Here is an 18,897-nt window from a genome sequence, read left to right on the forward strand (position 1 = left end):
TGTAACAAACTGCTGAGTCCACTGATGATAAAAATAAAGGAGAATCATGCCCTGTTTGGCATTTAAATCTTGATTGAGTCTGAAGAGTTGTGAAAACCCCACACATTGAAAAAAAAATATAAAATCACTATAAATGGCAGTGAAATATGAGTTCATCTTTCTGGTGCCAGAGCCCCTTGGCTTTCTCAGTATGAGCCACATTTGCTACATTTTTCACTCATTTTCTCCCATCAAACAGTGCAGTAACAGCACCCAAAGGGTTATTCCGTGATGGAATCCACAGGAAGTATCCCAACCCCACTTTTCTGATGAAGCAAATCTATTGCTGTTAAATGCTCAGTACCAGATTAAACCAAAACCAGCAGCCACATTCCAGGCTGGTTCTTCATTTGCTCTCAGCTGGAGTCTTCATCCAGAGCTGTTTGATAGAACTGGGTGCCTTTCAAATGCATTCTTGCATCTTTGGAAATGTTTTGAAATGTTGAATTTTGTGATGTTTGCCTGCATGCTTGTTCAGTGAGTATAATGACCATGGAGCTGCCTCTTGTACACTTTAAAGTCTGACTTTGCTTTCCAAAACAATCTGTAACTGTTGTCTCCATTGAAAGTTTTTAGGAGAGGAACACTCCACTACATAAGATCAGCTATCATTAATTTTGTTCTTTTGCATTTAGTTATTTTCATTTTTATTATCTTCAAAAAGCCAGATGATACAGCTTCACACACATTCCCATCCCAAAATGTCCATTTTATTTTCTCCTGCAGTGCCTCTTTCAGTTAACAAGTAAAGTGTAAATGAGATGAGCTCACAAACAATTGAAAAAAGTTACTGCTGTGCTCAAAATATTAAAAACTTTGTAGAAGGCAATAAAGGTCCTGCCAAAGCAAAAATATGGGACTCTGATAAATTTCTTTGCAGAAAGTGAGAGAGTATTTCATATAAATATAAATATACACACACCCAATGATCTTGCCTGAAGCCATTTATATCCATTGTTAATTACAAAACTTACTGTGGAAAGCAAGGAATGGTATCTGCCTCATAAAAATGCTTAGTAATTGTTAAGAATTAAGAAAAGAACTCATCTAATTTAAGATAGATCTCCCAATTAGTGCTGTGTTATTTCTGTGCGTTATGTTTACTGTGCAGAATTTCCCCACCAGGAATCAGATAATACACATCAGTTATCACTTTGCTACATGTATGTGACAGAGGTACATTATAAAGGAACAAACAGACCATTGCAGCTCCAAGGAAAAACAAGAGCAATCAATTAAAAATAAAAATAAAGGAGAACAATATCTGTTCAAAGAAGTCAATCTTTCTACTGCATTTTGACCTCATTCACAGGGATTTTGGTTTTGCTTTCAAAAGTCCATAATTTCAACACACCTCAAAACAAAAATAAAGTCAGGTACTTGTCATAAGCTCATTTTTAACGTGGTCATTAATGGTTAGATGAAACCTCAGTGAAGCCTGAGGCTTCTGCAAGCAGGTAAAATCTGGTGTAAGAACAGAATAATTATAAATTGCAGGATTTTAGCTACGTGCCCTTCAGTCACTTCTATGAACTTGCACAGAAGATTTTCAGCTTTTATCAACAAGTAAAATTCCACAGCCATCTCACCACTCTGCAGTGCAAGAGTAACATTTATATTCCCTTTCTGAAATCACAGCAGGTGAGCCACATAAAACAAAGTCAAAGTGAAGGCCGGTGAGAAATATTAACTGCCTGTGATTCAGGAAGTTAACTCACTCTTGTAAGTGGATTAATGGAAAAGAGCTCAAACATTTTCATCCTCAGCTGCCCACGCTGCCCCTCTCCAGGATTATCCACCAGGAACAAACAATGCCAACTGGAGCAACTGAGCTCATCTAACTCATCAGCTGGCACAGGCTGGCATTAACAGCCATAAACTATGCCCAAAAACATTTCAAAACAGTTCTTCAGAGAAGTTTCCAGTAAGGAAACAAACATTGCAGCAACTCTCAAAAGCCAAAGGACCAACTGCACAACAGAACTCCTGCAGAGCCACAAAACCCCATCCAGGAGCCCTCAGGAGGCAGAACTCCTGCAGAGCCACAAAACCCCATCCAGGAGCCCTCAGGAACCTCTGCCCCTCCAATCCCAGCTCCAAGGCAAGGCTGGCTCCCCAGTGAGCCCCAGCAGTTCCCTCATTCCTTACCTGCACTGCAGCCAGGCATGCAGCACCTCCAGCAGGAGCTCAGAGACTCTGGCAGACCCAGAAAAACAGGGCAGGAACTGGAAATGGGTTTAAACCTGACCCCAGAGTGCCAGGGCTGGGCTGGGATGGGCTGGGATAGGATTGGATTGGGCTGGGATAGGATTGGATTGGGCTTGGTTGAATTGGGTTGGGTTGGGCAGGGCAGGATTGAATTGGATGGGATTGATTGGATGGATTGGATTGGATTGGATTGGATTGGATTGGATTGGATTGGATTGGATTGGATTGGGCTGGGCTGGGCTGGGTTGGATTGGGCTGGGCTGGGCTGGGATAGGATAGGATAGGCTGGGATAGGATTGGATTGGATTGGATTGGATTGGATTGGATTGGATTGGATTGGGCTGGGATAGGATAGGCTGGGATTGGATTGGATTGGATTGGATTGGATTGGATTGGATTGGATTGGATTGGATTGGATTGGATTGGATTGGATTGGATGGAGCTGGGCTGGCTTGGATTGGATTGGATTGGATTGGATTGGATTGGATTGGATTGGATTGGATTGGATTGGATTGGATTGGATTGGATTGGATGGGGCTGGGCTGGCTTGGATTGGATTGGATTGGGCTGGGCTGGGATAGGATAGGATAGGCTGGGATAGGCTGGGATTGGATTGGATTGTATTGGATTGGATTGGATTGGATTGGGCTGGGATAGGATAGGCTGGGATTGGATTGGATTGGATTGGATTGGATTGGATTGGATTGGATTGGATTGGGCTGGGCTGGGATAGAATAGGACAGGCTGGGATTGGATTGGATGGGATGGATTGGATTGGATTGGGCTGGATTGGGCAGGGAGGCCAATGCCCCACCTGGGGCAGGTCAGGACTATCAACACCTGCCAGGCCTTTCAGACCCTCAGAGGGATCCTTTGCTCCCCATCCCAGTCTCCATCTCACCTCAGAGTGCCCACAGCTCACACACAGCCCCTGTGCCACCCCACCACGTCACTGGCACATCCCTGCTGAAGGTTTGCTTTTGTGTCTGCAGCCCAGCAGGAAAGGGACTGCAGCAAAACCCACCCTGGGAGGACAGGATTAGAGACCAAAATACACAGTGCTTGCCAGAGCAGATGAAAGAAAAACAATGTTCTGTGGTCGTGTCACAGCATTGAGGGCCAGGTAGACATAAACATTACTGAGAAATTCCAAAATTATTCAGAAGAAGCTGGCAAAGGGATTGATATTAGCCCTGACATTAATTAATTGTCTCTTCCCCCACCCACTAATAATAGCCAGGTTGTACAGAATCAATTTACTCTCCTCCAAAGACCAATTTCTTAATAATAAAAATAAGGGAAGGAGAAGTGGGAAGTAAAACCAAAATGATGCTACTTAAAAACAAGTGGTATGATTTTTTTTTAATAATTCAGAATTGGAATTCCCTGTCTTAAAACTTAAGTAAAACCAAGAAATAAGGACAGTTCAAAAAAATAATTAGATGTTTCAAAGAATGAGACTATCTCCATAATTACATAATTTTTTTCCTTTATCTTAAAAAGAAGTGAGGATTGTATTACAAGGTATAGGTCAACAACTAATGAACAAGATGAAGGATAAATGTTTTTGGAGAGACTCAGGCAGCCATCTGCAAGAGGAGAAGAAAGGAAATGGCAAGCCTCTTAACCTTTGCTGTTTCAGCTCACAATTAATCTGGTAGGAGATAAGAGGCCCATAATCCTTTTAGGAGTTTTATCAGAAATAATAAGCCAACAAATTTACAAAATGCATATGCAAACCAGTGTATCCTAAGCTTATTAGGGATGAAGCAATCCCACAAAAGAAGGTCATAACTGAAGCATCCTGTAACAGATGCTTAGAGAAAGGATATGAGAAACAGGGCAAGTAAAGAACAACCCTCTCCTTGTTCATCCCTCCCAGGTACAATCCATAATTTCAGAACTCCTGTACTAGAGGTTGCATTTAGAAAATTATTTTCAGCTGCTCCCTCTGGACCATTCTTCCATAAGTGCTGTGTAGAATCCTTTTTTGAACCCATTTAGAATTTGGCTTCTGCAGTGCCCAGTGTAAAGTCTTCCATCATTTATTTACACGTTGTATGAAAAAAAAAAAATACTTGTGTTTTCTTAAGCTTCCACATGACAGATTTATTGAGGTAGAGATTAGCTCTTAAAACAGAGGATAGCTTAAATGGCAAAAGTGCTAGGGACAAGAATACTTAGGAATAATCAATACCACCTGTGCCAAAAGAATAATTGAATTGCAGTAGTTTGCCTAAAGACAGAAAAATGAGACAACATTATAGCAGTCATCAGGAAAATAAAAGGCTGTTGCAAAGAGGAATGGAATTATCTGTTCCTCGTGGCCACAGTGAATAAGCAATAGGTTTAAATGGCATAAGGAAGCTCAAAGCTGGATATTAGAGGAAAAAACATCATCCTAATAACAGCAAGGCTAATCCAAAGGACTGCTCTGATAGTTTCTCTGGTAGCAAACTGAGGAGAACCTTCCTGAGACAACACAGATCTGTCCAGCTGGTTTCACAGGGAGCTGCACTCGTGGCAGCCTGTGCCCCTTCCAGTGCAGCTCTGCACAGCCACAGAGGAGGGAATTCCACACACACCTGGTTCAGGTGCTCACTGCACTCCCCCTCAGAATCCTGTTTAATTGCTGACTTTATTTGTGTCACCAGTGAATCCTCGATTTTCAGAGCCACTCACACCCACCCAGTACTGGGAGTAGCTGAAACAGAGCAGAGCACAGCCAGGGGGGTGCCAGAATCCAGGCTGGGCTTTGCAGAGTTATATTAGTTATTTTTCAACAGTTTGGGAGCTGTTGCCTGTGCTTTAACATGTAACTATTCTCTCTGTTCTCTCTAAATTCCAAATTTGAGAGCAGTAACCTGGCTTTCCACGGGTAGGATACCTTTTCCTTCTGGACAGCATCACACTGGTCAGGATAAAAACTACAGTTCTCAGGGGGAAAAATAATCTAAAACTAAAGACCCAGTGGCCATCTAAATCAAGGATTTGATTCTTGATTGATTGCAATCAATCAATTCCTGCAAGAAATGGGGATTGCTGAAACCATGTCTGTATAACAGAACATGCAGTAAGACTGTGGCTTTGGGGTTTAGCCTTTCTAGCTACATATGGTGAGGAGAATCAGATAATTCTGTGTAAAACAGAATTCAGTTTGAATGGATAAATACAGGTAAAGTTGTTTGCTCATAATAAAAGAATATGTTTCATCCAAACCCTTTGTTTTGCTGTTCATTCCTGATCATATTTCACATCGAGATACCTCGGAGGACAAAATTATTTACAGAGTTAGTTAACTGTAAATATCTTACCTTGTTGGTATAAATCAGGGATATAATGAAACATCAGCTGCTACTTAAAGTGCTTGGCAGGACAGTTCATCTCATATTTATGTGCAAGCATAAACTTTGTGTGTCCTGATATATAATTGCAGTAACAATTCCATTGAATTTATCACTGCAAAGCTGCAGGTAGAAGTGTGCAGCAAATCTCATCGTTTTCATTATAAATGTTTTATATGTTTTCCAAATTGTTAGTATTTTTTCCAAATCTTCCAAGCTTGGAGAATACATTTTAAAAAAATTATTATAAGAATCTTGAAAAGATTGAAATACAAGTCAAAGAACGTAGAATAATCTGATTAATAAACCTTTAAATATAGAGAGAACAGCTTGAGAACAGTTTTTTTACCTTTTCCTACCTGAGAGAGAGAAAACAGATGCTCAGAGGGCTGGAGCACCTCTGCTGTGCAGAAAGGCTGGGAGGGGAGGTTGTTCCTGCTGGGGAAGAGAAAACCCCAGGGAGAGCTCAGAGCCCCTTCCTGAGCCCAGAGGAGCTCCAGGAGAGCTGGGGAGGGACTGGGGACAGGGCAGGGGAGACAATTCACCTATAGAAATCATCCTTCTCCCTTAGAAATCATCCCTCACCCATAGAAATCATCCTTCACCCACAGAAATATCCTCCTGCATCCCCAGAAACCCCAAACCCTGCACCAGGGAGTTCTGGGCAAAAATCATCTTTCACTGACAGAAATCATCCTTCACCCACAGAAATCTTCCTTCACCCACAGAAATCTTCCTTCACCCACAGAAATCATCCTCCTGCACCCCCAGAAACCCCAAACCCTGATCTGGGCACAGCTTTTGCACAAAGAGCAGCTCTGGGGCCATGATATCCATTCACTTCTGCAATGCCCTCAATATCTCCTTGTCTACCAGCTGGGTGTTTATTCATTCTACATTGCTCCATTTGTTATTTTCCTTTATTCCATTTCCTATTTCAGCCTCCTCATTAATTTTTATGCACTTTTATTTTCATTTGTATACTTTTCATCACTTCAATATCCTAATATTTCAGCAGTCCAATTAGCTACTTCCATATCTTAATCACACCGAGACTCCTTATTCAGCTATAAATATAATTTTATTACTGCTGTTTTAATGACTAAGTGTTATAATAACTATTCTATATAAAACAATTTCTCTTAAAACTTTCCCCATTTCCTTCGCTTGTCTATAATTCATTTCATCTCTCATCAAACTTTCCATTTTGTGCAGTAGATCCTACATCATCCCAAAATGTTTCCTGTATTGGAAGCTAATTACCTGGGGAGGTGGTGAACTTTCAGTGCTTCCCCATAAACACAAGAGCAAACACTGAGACATTTCCCCACACTTACCAGGCTGTCCTAAACCTGCTGAATGAACCCAAGCCTGAAGCAGAGAGCATCTCCACGTGAAGAGGAATTGTCTTTTAATTCACATGCAGGCACAGCCCAGATGGGCATGATGAATATAATACACAGCTCTGTTCTGAATATCAACATTATAAATAAAAAATGTCTTTGTGGTATATGCAACCATTACTTCTGAAGTGAAAACCCAGCATTATTCTCAGCTTTATTTTCAGATAGACCATACACTTGCAGTGAAATAGTTAATATTTATTATATTTATTAATTTAGTAACATTCCATCTTCTTAAATCCTCATTATTTCAGGCAGATCATTAACTTCTGAGACGCTGATGCTTCTCACCATCAAATAAACCACAATGGAAGTCTCCAAGTCAAACCATAAACATTTCTTCCATTCCAATTGTCCCTGTTCTGAGAGCTGGAGGATTTGTCTGTGGCATGAAGATGCAGGTGAGAGCTGGTCTGCAGGAAACACAACCAGAAATGTTCATTCATGTCACCCTGGAGGTGGAAACAAAGAGGATTCAGGGCATTTCAGAATCAAAATCACCATTATTCAGTGCCCATTTCTCTTCAACTGCTACACAACTTCTCTTCAACAGCTACACTTTCTAACTTGAATTTGGCTTTATGAGGGAAGGATTAAAAGCATTGAAGGAAGTACAAAGTAATGCAGTTTTAACAGTCTGCATCCAAGTAGCCACATTTATTTACAATATATTTATTTATAATATACTGAACTCCTCCACAGGGGACTGCAGGACTTTTTTTTTTTTCAATTTATATTTAAATTTATATTTAAATTCATTCCCTTCCCAGTGCACTGGTCCTGTGTGCTGAGGTGGCTGTGCTTGGTCAGTGTCACACTTTTAGCAGTTTATTCCCTGCCAGAGGTGGAACCCAAGCCCTCGTGGCTTCTGTACTGGTGCAACCTCCTGTCTCTGCTTATAAAACAAATCTTCCTGTGCAGATTCTTTCAGTTCCTCGATATTTTGTCATCTCTCATCAATATTTCATCAATAGAGCCCTATTTTTGTAGGGGATGGTATCTTTACACATCTTATTACCCAAAATGGAGATCTAAATCTGTTATTGTATAATATTATCATGCAATAATAGTATGAATAAATTAATAATTTATTTTAGATAAATTTCTATAAATACATATTAATATTTTATAAATATATTAATAAATTATTTATGTATTGGAGTGTTATTAATATAATATAAAGTTATATAGAGTATTATTACTAATATAATAATATTATTTTAAGACAAGCCAGGTGGACATTAGACTTATTGATGCATTTTAGACCTAAAGCATAACATCTTGATAAACCAGACAGAACTATATTAATATCACTGGCAATTTCTAACATCTTTACATGTGACTTTACAAACCCAAAATTCAGTTGCCACCCCCAAAGGACCCCAGAAAAATGGTCTTGTCAAGTGTATGTTTCCTCCAATCAAAGTCAGTAAATCCTATCAGAGATTTAAGACTGAAGTTGATAATGTAATAATCTATATCTGGTGGCTTGTATAATAGATCACCTGCAGGTCTGGTAGCCATGGAGCAGTTCCCTTTCAGTGGTAAAGAAAGCAACTGCACCCACTGCCGAGACAGCTTGATTTAATTGCACAGAAATACACAAGCTCATGCCTGTTTGCACTGTGTTAATTGACATTTCCAGTCACTACTGATGTCTGCTTTTAAAAATGCTCTTTACTTTCCACTGAAGTCTACCATTAAATATTTTAATGTAGAAATTTGTGGTACAGGGTTTGCTGCCTATTGCAAAAAAATTAGCACTAATATCAAGATATGATACTTAAAAGTTGCTCAGATCTGTTTCAATAATAATTTTTAAACAGCTGTTGTTAAAAAATGGAAGATGCATTATTTTACAGATTTTTTTCTTCACTTTGGTGGTCTTCTCATCCATCAGAAAGAAGCCACCTCCTCCAGCCTTATTAGAAAACTTCACTGTCTTAACCTAACTTATTATCAGCACAATAACATTTGTCTTGATTTGATACTTTCCATTACTCTTGCATGTTTGGATAGGTCTTGGTTTTTAACAATACACAATCCATTTCCTTCTGACTATCATCACTCTTCCTGTATGCTCCAGAGACTTTTCTCATGTTTCAAATTCAAGTAGCTGGCAAGATGCTGTCAAAAACTGGATGTTTCAGTATTTTCTCCAAACCTTTTGAGACATAAAGATATGATTTTTTCATGCTGTTTTGAGCTGTGAAGTATTACAAGTCAAAATTTAAAATTTCCTGAGTGAAATGTTTGTTCTGTTAATCAAAGTTTCTCTGTTTCAGTGTGATCTCTTCAATTTCAAAGGGCAAAAGGCAGGGCAGAGGTCAGCTGAGAAGAAGAGAAACCTCTACCAAAAGGTCATCAAATCCATTCAACGGGAGAATAAATTAACATTTTACAGTAGGTCACATCCACATTTGACATGCTAGGGTAGGAGACCACGTCCAGAAAAATCTGAATGGCTGAAAGGCCTAGGTGCACTTCTGAAAAACCCCCAAAAGAACAATTTCAGTGGAGCTAACTAATATTTTGGAATATTTTTCCTTCTTTTCCTGGAAACTCTGCAAATATTTACCCTTCAGATACATCTCACAAGGAAATTTCAACAGACATTCTAACCACACTCATCAAACTTACTGATCACTGTTCCCCCCACGAGGAATGAGCGTCTGTGCCTGCATTTTGTTTCTGTTTTGTGATTACAGCTGTGCAATAATTGGTTATACTTCCCTTCACACAGAGCTAGACCAATTATAATTATTTAATAAATGGAGTTGGAAGAGATGCTGCTGCACTGCTTGCAGAGCACCTTTGTCTCTCTGCACACGCTCCTCAGAGGATAATAAGGTTGAGGAGCTGGAAGTGTGTTTGTGTTCCTGGCTCAACAGAAGTGCAATGGAAAACTGAAAGAATGGCAATGTGTTAATAGTGACTGAGGGAGGGAACACTGGCAATGGAGATACTCACTGAGAAAGGCAACGAGATGCTGGCAGGAATGAAAATTGGTGCAAGTTTGCTTCTCGACTTTTGGCAATTCCAAAGACAATGAACTTTACCTGCCCCCTAAATCTGCTCCTCTACCAAACCCAAACATCTCATGCATCTAGGATCCCAAAAGCAATGACAAAGACCATCATTCTCACGTTCTCTATTATTTTTTTGCCATGGACTCCCTAAACAACACCCCTGACTGTGCTCTTGGAGCTCTGCAGGAGCTCTGGGGGTGGGTGCCAGCTCCAGACTGCAGGGCTGGTTCCTCTTTGCAGGAAACAGTTGTCACAAGCAATGAGAACAGAAAATACTCACAGCGTTCTTGCTCCAGCAGTATCTTATTTCAGGCTGCACGGAGTCATTTTCTCCACGAGATTGTCTTGCAGTGTTTACAAGATAACAGCCAATAACTGTTCAGTGCTGCTTAGGTGGAAAGAAAAGGGTTATAGAAATTTCAAGGCCAAGTCTAGGTAAATATGATCCTTGTATTTCCACTACAGACATCTAGACACTTCCAGCTGTTGAAATTATTGCTAAATATATTTACAGTCTTTGTACAATAAAAAGCTTTATTACTTTTACTACAGGCAGAAGAAAAAAGCTTTAAATCTTTAGTTCTGAAGCAATATCTCCTGTCTTAAAGGCAATGAAGCCTTTCAAGGGGAAAAACCAGCACACTTTAAAAAAGGTGGTTTATGATGTTGTATCTTTGTTGCAATTTTGGTTCATATATTTTTATTAAGTGTAACCTTTATATGTAAATGAAATGATTATCCAACACAAAGTATGTTTTCATAAAGTAAGAATAGGTTTTATGTCCTCAAAGATAAAGCAGCATAAAGCAGTCAGGCAGCTCAGCATGCACTTGATGGCTGTGAAATGAACTATTTGATTTCCTATTACAGCCTTAACACTCTGCACTGTACCACAGCACCAAACCCACGCCATTAGACAGCCAACCTTTCATCAGGGAGCCCAGCAATATAAATCTGTATTTCTAATGGGCAGGAGTCCTCATTTAAAAAGGCTTGGCAATAAACCCTACATGGTGAAACGTAGGGAGAGGGAAATGAGAGCCATGTCCTAAAAACCCAGGGAGAGATGAATGTCCCCAGCACAAAGAGAAGGGCTCAGACCCACTGTGCTGTTGATGTGTTGGAGTTTTTGTTCTCTCCGTTTTCAATTGCAGCAGGCCAACTCTAGGAGTGGGAAGACAGGGGGTCAAATTGCTCATTTCAGTTTTGTGTATGTCTCATATGCTGTGAAGAGCCAAAACCCATCAGCAGCATTACATTACTTTGGAGAATAAGGTGATTTTTAAGATTAATTTTTTCCATTACTCACCACAACAGAAAGCACAGCAAGCTTGGCATGAGCCTTCCCCACTTCAGTTTGAGCTCAGGATAAAGGATCAAGGCCACCAAGGAATGCTGGATGTCCAACCTCCTCTGGACAAAACCTCACCAATGCTGGATTTACTGAGAGATAGATACAAAGCTACAAAATCACAGCTCTAACAGCATGCATGTCTTTATTTTTCTCTAAACCTCCTTTTTGGTTCAGAGGATAAAGTCTAACTCACCATGGGATCACCTGGAAAGCCCAAGGATGTGTCTCCTTTTAACAGGAGTGAAAGTGGCTAAGAGCCAAAGAATTCAGGGCACTCCAATCCCAGATGGCAAATTAAACCCGTCACTGAACAGCTTTTTGGGTAAGCAGCTGTCATAAAAATCTTTATTAATAAATTGATGAATAAAATTGTTCTGCTCCTAAGCAAGGTTGTTTATTCCTGAACCAACAACTCCACAAAGAGTTGGTACAGAAAGCCTTGCTGCTTGTTATAGAAATCTGGATCTTCACAGTCCATCTATTTATTCCCTCTTTATTTTCTTGTTCAGCAGGTGCACAGTGCTGAGCACAATGACTCCTCATTAGATCCTGTAAATGCTACAAGAACAAAAAAATAAAACTGCCACACAGTTTAAAAACAACCTACTGGGTCAGTCCCTGTATTTTTTCTGGTTTTACATTTTTGTGGTCTTGGGCATTCCTTTAATCTATCATCACAAGAGAATCTGTCAATAGAGGGAGTTATGAAAATAAGATAGGATTGGAGAAAAAAATATATAGATTTTTTACTTTGGGTGATTAAATTCTCACTGACATTAACATATGACAACCTGTTAGAATGATTTGTAAGTCTTTGCAGTTTTATAAATAGCTTTATCTCTCCATTCCACACGAGGAAAAAGAGAAATATTATTTATTGTACCTTTCTACCTCCACAGCACGGAATATTTCAAAGACTCATTTTAAGTTTTGTGGAAGTCTCTTGATATTAAAGGGCTGCAGATAGAAGATGATGAAACCTCCTTTCTATCTGCTGGCCCCCTGCTGCACACGTTGTTCCTCAGTGTTCTGGGAGAGCTGCCTCTAATCCTCAAAAGGAACATTTCCCTTTCACTGGGAAGCAGTTGGAAAGCCAAAGCAAGGCATCACCTTCCCATGAAATCCTGCTGAATTCCTCGGAAATGCTGGGGACGACTGGAAATATGCAATGTTTGCTTTACAGATGGACTGAATATTTATAATATTTCATTTACACGGTTGTTTTTTTTTCGCCCTCTTAGAAAATGAAATATTTGGTTTTGTTCTCTTAGTGGAGCACAAGGCAAATTATATTAATTAGTCTATTTACATGATTTCCTAACTTGGAGCAGTGAAAGTTGCCTTCAGCTAGCAAATAATTGAAATTACAATTGCTGGAGATATCACAAGTTGGTCTTTTTTAATTATATCAAGCCCTATCAAGCTCTGATAGGACATTAATAGCTACTTCCCTTCCCTGCTGTTGCTCTTTCTCCCCACTAAGCCATTCCAGTGTACTCAACACCATAAAACAGAAATACATGACAAGAAATAGTTATCTTCCAATTTTATTCCCCAGGCTTCAGGTTTACTGGCACATCCCTTTGGGAACATAATGACAGAGCTTTGCTTTCATAAAGACACTGGAAATTGATTGCAGTCTAAAAGTTATCGTAAGATTTTGGGGAAGCAACCAGTTCTGTTAGAAACAAAAGAGAAGCACAAAAAATACAGAAAAGCCAACACAGCACAAATATATTTTAGTACTGGAGGAAATTCTTGCCAACAAAAATATTGTTCTTTTCTTTGCTTTTGGAAATCAGAGGGAAGGAAGAAGCTCATTAATTCAACATCTGATTTCTGAAATAGAGGGAAAACTCAGTCGAACACAACAGTTTCCACGACAAGAGAACTGTGGACCATCTCTTATCAGGCAGATGCAATCTAGGCTTCTATCAGGCTGGATTTTAATTGAGTAATAGGCATTACAGATGTTAACAAAGCTGTGAATAACATTTCTTCCTCCCAGTCTAACAGTGTTACTCCAAGAACCTCAGAAAAAGGACTCAGGAGCACCTTGCAGAGCTTTGGAGGGATAACATGAACCTGGAACAAATGGAACTGCATTTTCTCACTTCAGACTTATCACACAGGGCCCTACCTTGACCCTGTGGTTTGCACTGGTCATAGGTGAGGAGAGAGCACAGAAAAATAACTCAATGTCTTGATTTAAAAACAGAGGCAGAGTTGACTAATTTTTTTTCAGAGTGGATTGGTTTTTTTCAACAAAATATTGTCTAGAAACTTCCAGAAACAACATTCAATGGATGTCCATGAACAATCTTTGAAACTCACTAGGTCCTGGTGAATGCAGAGCTCCTGCTGAATGCTCAGAAGTTTTCTACCTCTCAGATGCCTGGCAGCTGTTCAAAACTGGACATGGGGCTGAACTATTTCAGAAAACCCACGAAACACGAGAAAATCTGAGCAAAACTCCAGTAAACAGTTTAAGGACTTCTGTTTGGCGAACTGAAAATTCAGTTAACCTCTCAGGAGTGAGCGTGCCAAATTTGGAATTAAAGTCAGTTATAGAGTGAAATGGGCGTTTTTATTTCTGCTTCGAGTGCAAGCTGCAGCACATTGCTGAAAATGAAGCTGCTTCCAAAGGCTCCATTCCAGTTTTAAGGAGAGGAATTATGGCTGAACTTTGGTATGCTTGGTGCCCATTAGTAACGTGAGTGGCTCAGAAGGAGGTGGCAGAACAGGGAGCTGGGCGTGGGGCAGGTCACCAAGGAAGAGGAGACACAGAGCCAGACATGGGAATGCACAGCAGCACAACTCATTTTAGCCTCTCAAGCCCGCAGTAAATCCACACCTGTCCATTTAGAGACAATAAATCCCTTCTAAGGAGCAGAGCTTCATTTTCAGCAATAGACTATACAAATGGCAATGTTCTAAACAGACACTGGCAGTGACTTTTTTTCTGCTGCAGTAACACCAATGTTCTTTTTTCTCTCTGTGCTTTGACTTGTCTGCTCTGTGTCCCTGTCACTAACGCCGTGCTCAGGAAAAGCTCTGCAACAGAGAGACTAAAAGGGAGTCTTGGAAGGCAGCTGACAACATAATCTGGGACTGGAGAAACTCTGCTGAGTCTGGGTGTAAAGGCACAATTCAGGCTCCAGAAGGTCATTTTGTGGAGAAAAGACTCTAAACTCCAGGCACTTTGCTGTAGACACCAGACATTTCTTATCATTTTGAGCTCATCAGCAATTTCTTTGTTTTTAAGGATTGCAGACACTGATTAACACAAACCTCTGGATTTTCTCCAGCAGTCTGCCTCCAGAGCCACAAAAGCATTAGCACAGAAATATTTCTGTGAGACAGCATCGTCCCACAAGAGCAGCCTCACCTGGGCAAGAGCCCAGAATGTGTGCCCAGTTTTCCACAAGTGTGGAAGCAGAAAATGCAGGGTATTCCAAAGGCAGAGGAGAGGAAAATGAGGCCTGAGCTCCTTGTTTCCAGCTCAGAAAGGGATTATACACTGCTGCTTACCTCTTAATCAGAAATTCTTTTAAAAGATATTTTACATTATTGTATTATTTTATATTCTTTCAACTGGGAAATCAAAACTGAAAATGATACTTCACTCATCTGCATGTTTCACCCTCATTAAGTGAACTCTGCTGTATTCTATGCATTAATCTTGCATAAATTACAGTGTGAGGAGCTATGACCTTTGTTTCTCTTTTCCTTGGGAAGAAAATCAATGTGCTTTCTGCCTTCATACACACATGCATACATGCAAATTATTCTGATGTAGTCATTCCACTAGGAGCTGAAACACTTGAATCACGAGACCATTAATTTTGATAAATAAAATTAAGCGAAGAAATAAAGAAAAACCACATTCAATAAACAATTCAACACTCATTGCAGGATCCCAGTGATCTAAACTCACAGAAGTCAGCAAAACACTCAGCATTTTTCTGAGGGTGACATTCCAGTTTGAAAATTTTACCCTGAACAAGCTGACTTAACAGCATGAAAAATTTAGAGAAATGTAGCAGTAAACTTTTTGGACTCATTTCAGTAAAAACACCATCAACAAAGAGTCAGAACTGAGCCCCAGGTAAGGGAATAACCAAGAACTGTATTTGAATTACACTGGCAAAAAAAAAAATATAAAGTGTTTCAGTAGGGGCAGCTGTAAAAAAGCAAAGTTTGGTAACCAGGATATGAGGAGGGAAAAATACCTGAAAGCTTCCCAGTTTTACTGAAGAGTCTGCAGAAACTTGCAGGCACCACGTTTCTCTGTGCCCCTGGAAACCACATCTGGAAAACAAACACAGCCCTTCACAACCACAAGAGGCTGTTAGCAAGGGAACAGGTGTTAAATAAATGGTTCCAGCTTTGGGGAGACAGAAGAATAAGGAATGAACAAGCCAAAAGAGGAAAAAAACCCAAATTCTGACTAGAATTCTTAAGTATAACAATTTATAGCATGAGTAGGCAATAAAACATAGAGGAAAGGGATATATTAAATAAGGAGAGAAAGTTTATTTTGACTGGCATGTTCCTCTGCTGTAAGAAATAAATGTGCTTTTGTGAGGACTAATCCTGCTATACTGTATTTTTTGCCTCTACTGCCAGTCTGATGTTCCTTCCCTGATATAATTAAAGAGGTGCCACAGGACCTCCTTGCTTTCATACTGGGAATAAGGAATAACTGCTGATACAAGCTAACAGCTGGAAGCATGTAAAATAAACATAAGCTAAGCTGCTGAAATCACAGATCCTTTTCAAGAAAAATATCTGTCTGCCAATCACAATTTAAACTCACATGCCACACAGCCCTAAAATAGCACTTAGGAGGAATAATCAGGGCTCTGTGTTATTTTGGGAAGGTAATGGATTAGAAAGATGCATTGTTTTAAATCAGTCATCAGCTGAAGGAGTGGCAAATCTTTAATAATGCCAAGATTGGTTTTGTAAGTGAATAAACCAGCAAAAAGCTGGCTGGGTGCTAGTAATCTTCAAAGCTTGATTGCTTTTTCTGATAGCTTTAGAAAATTAGTGGATGAAAGCATGTGTAATATATCTGGTCTGAGTAAAACACTTGATGTAGTGTCTTACAAAATCTCTGCTCGCAAAATTAATTCAAATTGGCTTGGACATGGAGGACTGTCACTTGGATTTAAAAATGGCTGGCTGAGTGCAAATAAAGGGTAATGAAAAATGGCAATGCATCAAGTTGGTGGGAGGTGTCTGGTGGAGCTCTGCAGGGATCACTGTTTGGTCCTGTTTATTTAACATCTTCATTAACAGCCTGGAAGAGGGAGTGAAACAGCATGTTAATTAAACTGACACATAATAATAAATCAGGAATTGCTCCTAATGCCAGCACTAATACTTCACAAAAACGCAGAGCACTACCAGGCTTTGTGGAGAGGTGAAACGTGGCAATACAGGGACTCAGCTAAGATGCTCTAATTGCATCTACCTTTTAAAGAGAGTAGTCCAAAACACACACTAAGTAGGAATCAGAAGCCTGCTGGCAACCCAGTAATTTAGAGCATGATTGCCCAGTGTATACAAACTCAAGTAACTGGAAACTTCCACGGAGAGACACGATTTCCTTTCCCCCGACGCCTGCAGTGCATCCCGTTCAGAGTGAGATTAAACCAGCTCAGGTCACTCATCTGATGCAAAACCAGTGTTGGAGGGGAGTTTTAAAATCAGTTTCCAGTTGTTGCTACATTTCATATTTTGCATGACTGCTAAATATAATGTAATAGAGGAAAATATAAATATAATGTAATAGAGGAAAGAGGGATAGGAGGAACGAGTGACAGGGCTGCATCCTTTTCTATCTGTTAAATTGGACCAGCTATAACATAAACCACCCCTTTATGCACAGATTTATAGTTTCATAAGACAAAACTCAGCATTTTAAAGTAGTGTTTCCACAATGGTAGGACACTCTGTTGCTACAATATACTAGATTTACTTTAATTATAAATACTTTTTAAAAATCTCAGATAAGTAAACACGAAGTTGTTCACTGAACACTGGTAAAAATTGATCAAAGACTACATAAGTCACAGAAAAGACTTCCCAAAATAGGCTGGGATGTTGGTACTCAGTCAGAGACACCTATTTCTGTTTTATAAACATACATAATATAAACCTGGATCTTAAATAGGAGTGTTATTATCTCCCTGCTTTGAATGATTTATTGCAGCTTATCTGGGCTGGCCCTTGGGCTGCTGCACAGCACTGAATCATAAATGCAGACTCATTTTGAAAGGACAGTTTGATGCTACTTCCTAAAAGGTAAGAAAAAGGAAGAGAACTTTTAAGGTCTGCTTTACCACACCGAGTTTAAATTGCTCTGGGAGCTTGTGAAGTCCCCAGCAAACACGGGAGCAGTTTAAAGCTGCGAGACTCTCCCAGCCATAAAGAGACTTCCTGCATGAGCAGGAGGGGACTGTACAGCAACAAAGGGCAGGGAGGGAAGCTCTGCAGTGCCCACACTGCCTGCTCTGCTCTGTCTCCTCAGCCTGTGGGAGAGCTGGGATGGATGGAAACCAGGCAGGGATGGGTGGATGGATGGATGGATGGTGGATGGATGGATGGATGGATGGATGGATGGATGGATGGATGGATGATAGATGGATGATGGATGCATGGATGGATGATGGATGGATGGATGGATGGATGATGGATGGATGATGGATGGATGATGGATGATGGATGGATGGATGGATGATGGATGGATGATGGATGGATGGATGGATGGATGGATGATGGATGGATGATGGATGGATGGATGGATGGATGATGGATGGATGATGGATGGATGGATGGATGGATGGATGATGGATGGATGATGGATGATGGATGGATGGATGGATGGATGGATGATGGATGGATGGATGATGGATGGATGGATGGATGGATGATGGATGGATGGATGATGGATGGATGATGGATGGATGGATGGATGGATGGATGGATGGATGGATGGATGGATGATGGATGGATGATGGATGGATGGATGGATGGATGGATGGATGGATGATGGATGGATGGATGGATGGATGGATGGATGGATGGATGGATGATGGATGGATGGATGATGGATGGATGGATGGATGGATGGATGATGGATGGATGATGGATGGATGATGGATGGATGGATGGATGGATGGATGGATGGATGGATGGATGGATGATGGATGGATGGATGGATGGATGGATGGATGGATGATGGATGGATGGATGGATGATGGATGGATGGATGGATGGATGGATGATGGATGGATGATGGATGATGGATGGATGGATGGATGGATGATGGATGGATGGATGGATGATGGATGGATGGATGGATGATGGATGGATGGATGGATGGATGGATGATGGATGGATGATGGATGGATGGATGGATGGATGATGGATGGATGGATGGATGGATGGATGGATGGATGGATGGATGGATGGTGGATGGATGATGGATGGATGGATGATGGATGGATGGA

The 18,897-nt window shown here is 40.3% G+C and overlaps 1 long non-coding RNA gene across 1 annotated transcript in view; it reads right to left on the reverse strand.

The window, feature by feature from the left end:
• The window catches only part of LOC135304228 (uncharacterized), a 147,185-nt gene extending 144,806 nt beyond the window's left edge, over nucleotides 1-2,379 (reverse strand). Inside the window, exon 1 of the long non-coding RNA XR_010365644.1 lies at nucleotides 2,188-2,379. This is a non-coding gene — a long non-coding RNA (uncharacterized LOC135304228). The remainder of the gene's footprint in view (nucleotides 1-2,187) is intronic.
• Nucleotides 2,380-18,897: the final 16,518 nt, after the last annotated feature.

The sequence above is a fragment of the Passer domesticus genome, chromosome 7 (genome assembly GCF_036417665.1).
Source record: "Passer domesticus isolate bPasDom1 chromosome 7, bPasDom1.hap1, whole genome shotgun sequence".
NCBI classification, from domain to species: Eukaryota; Metazoa; Chordata; class Aves; order Passeriformes; family Passeridae; genus Passer; species Passer domesticus.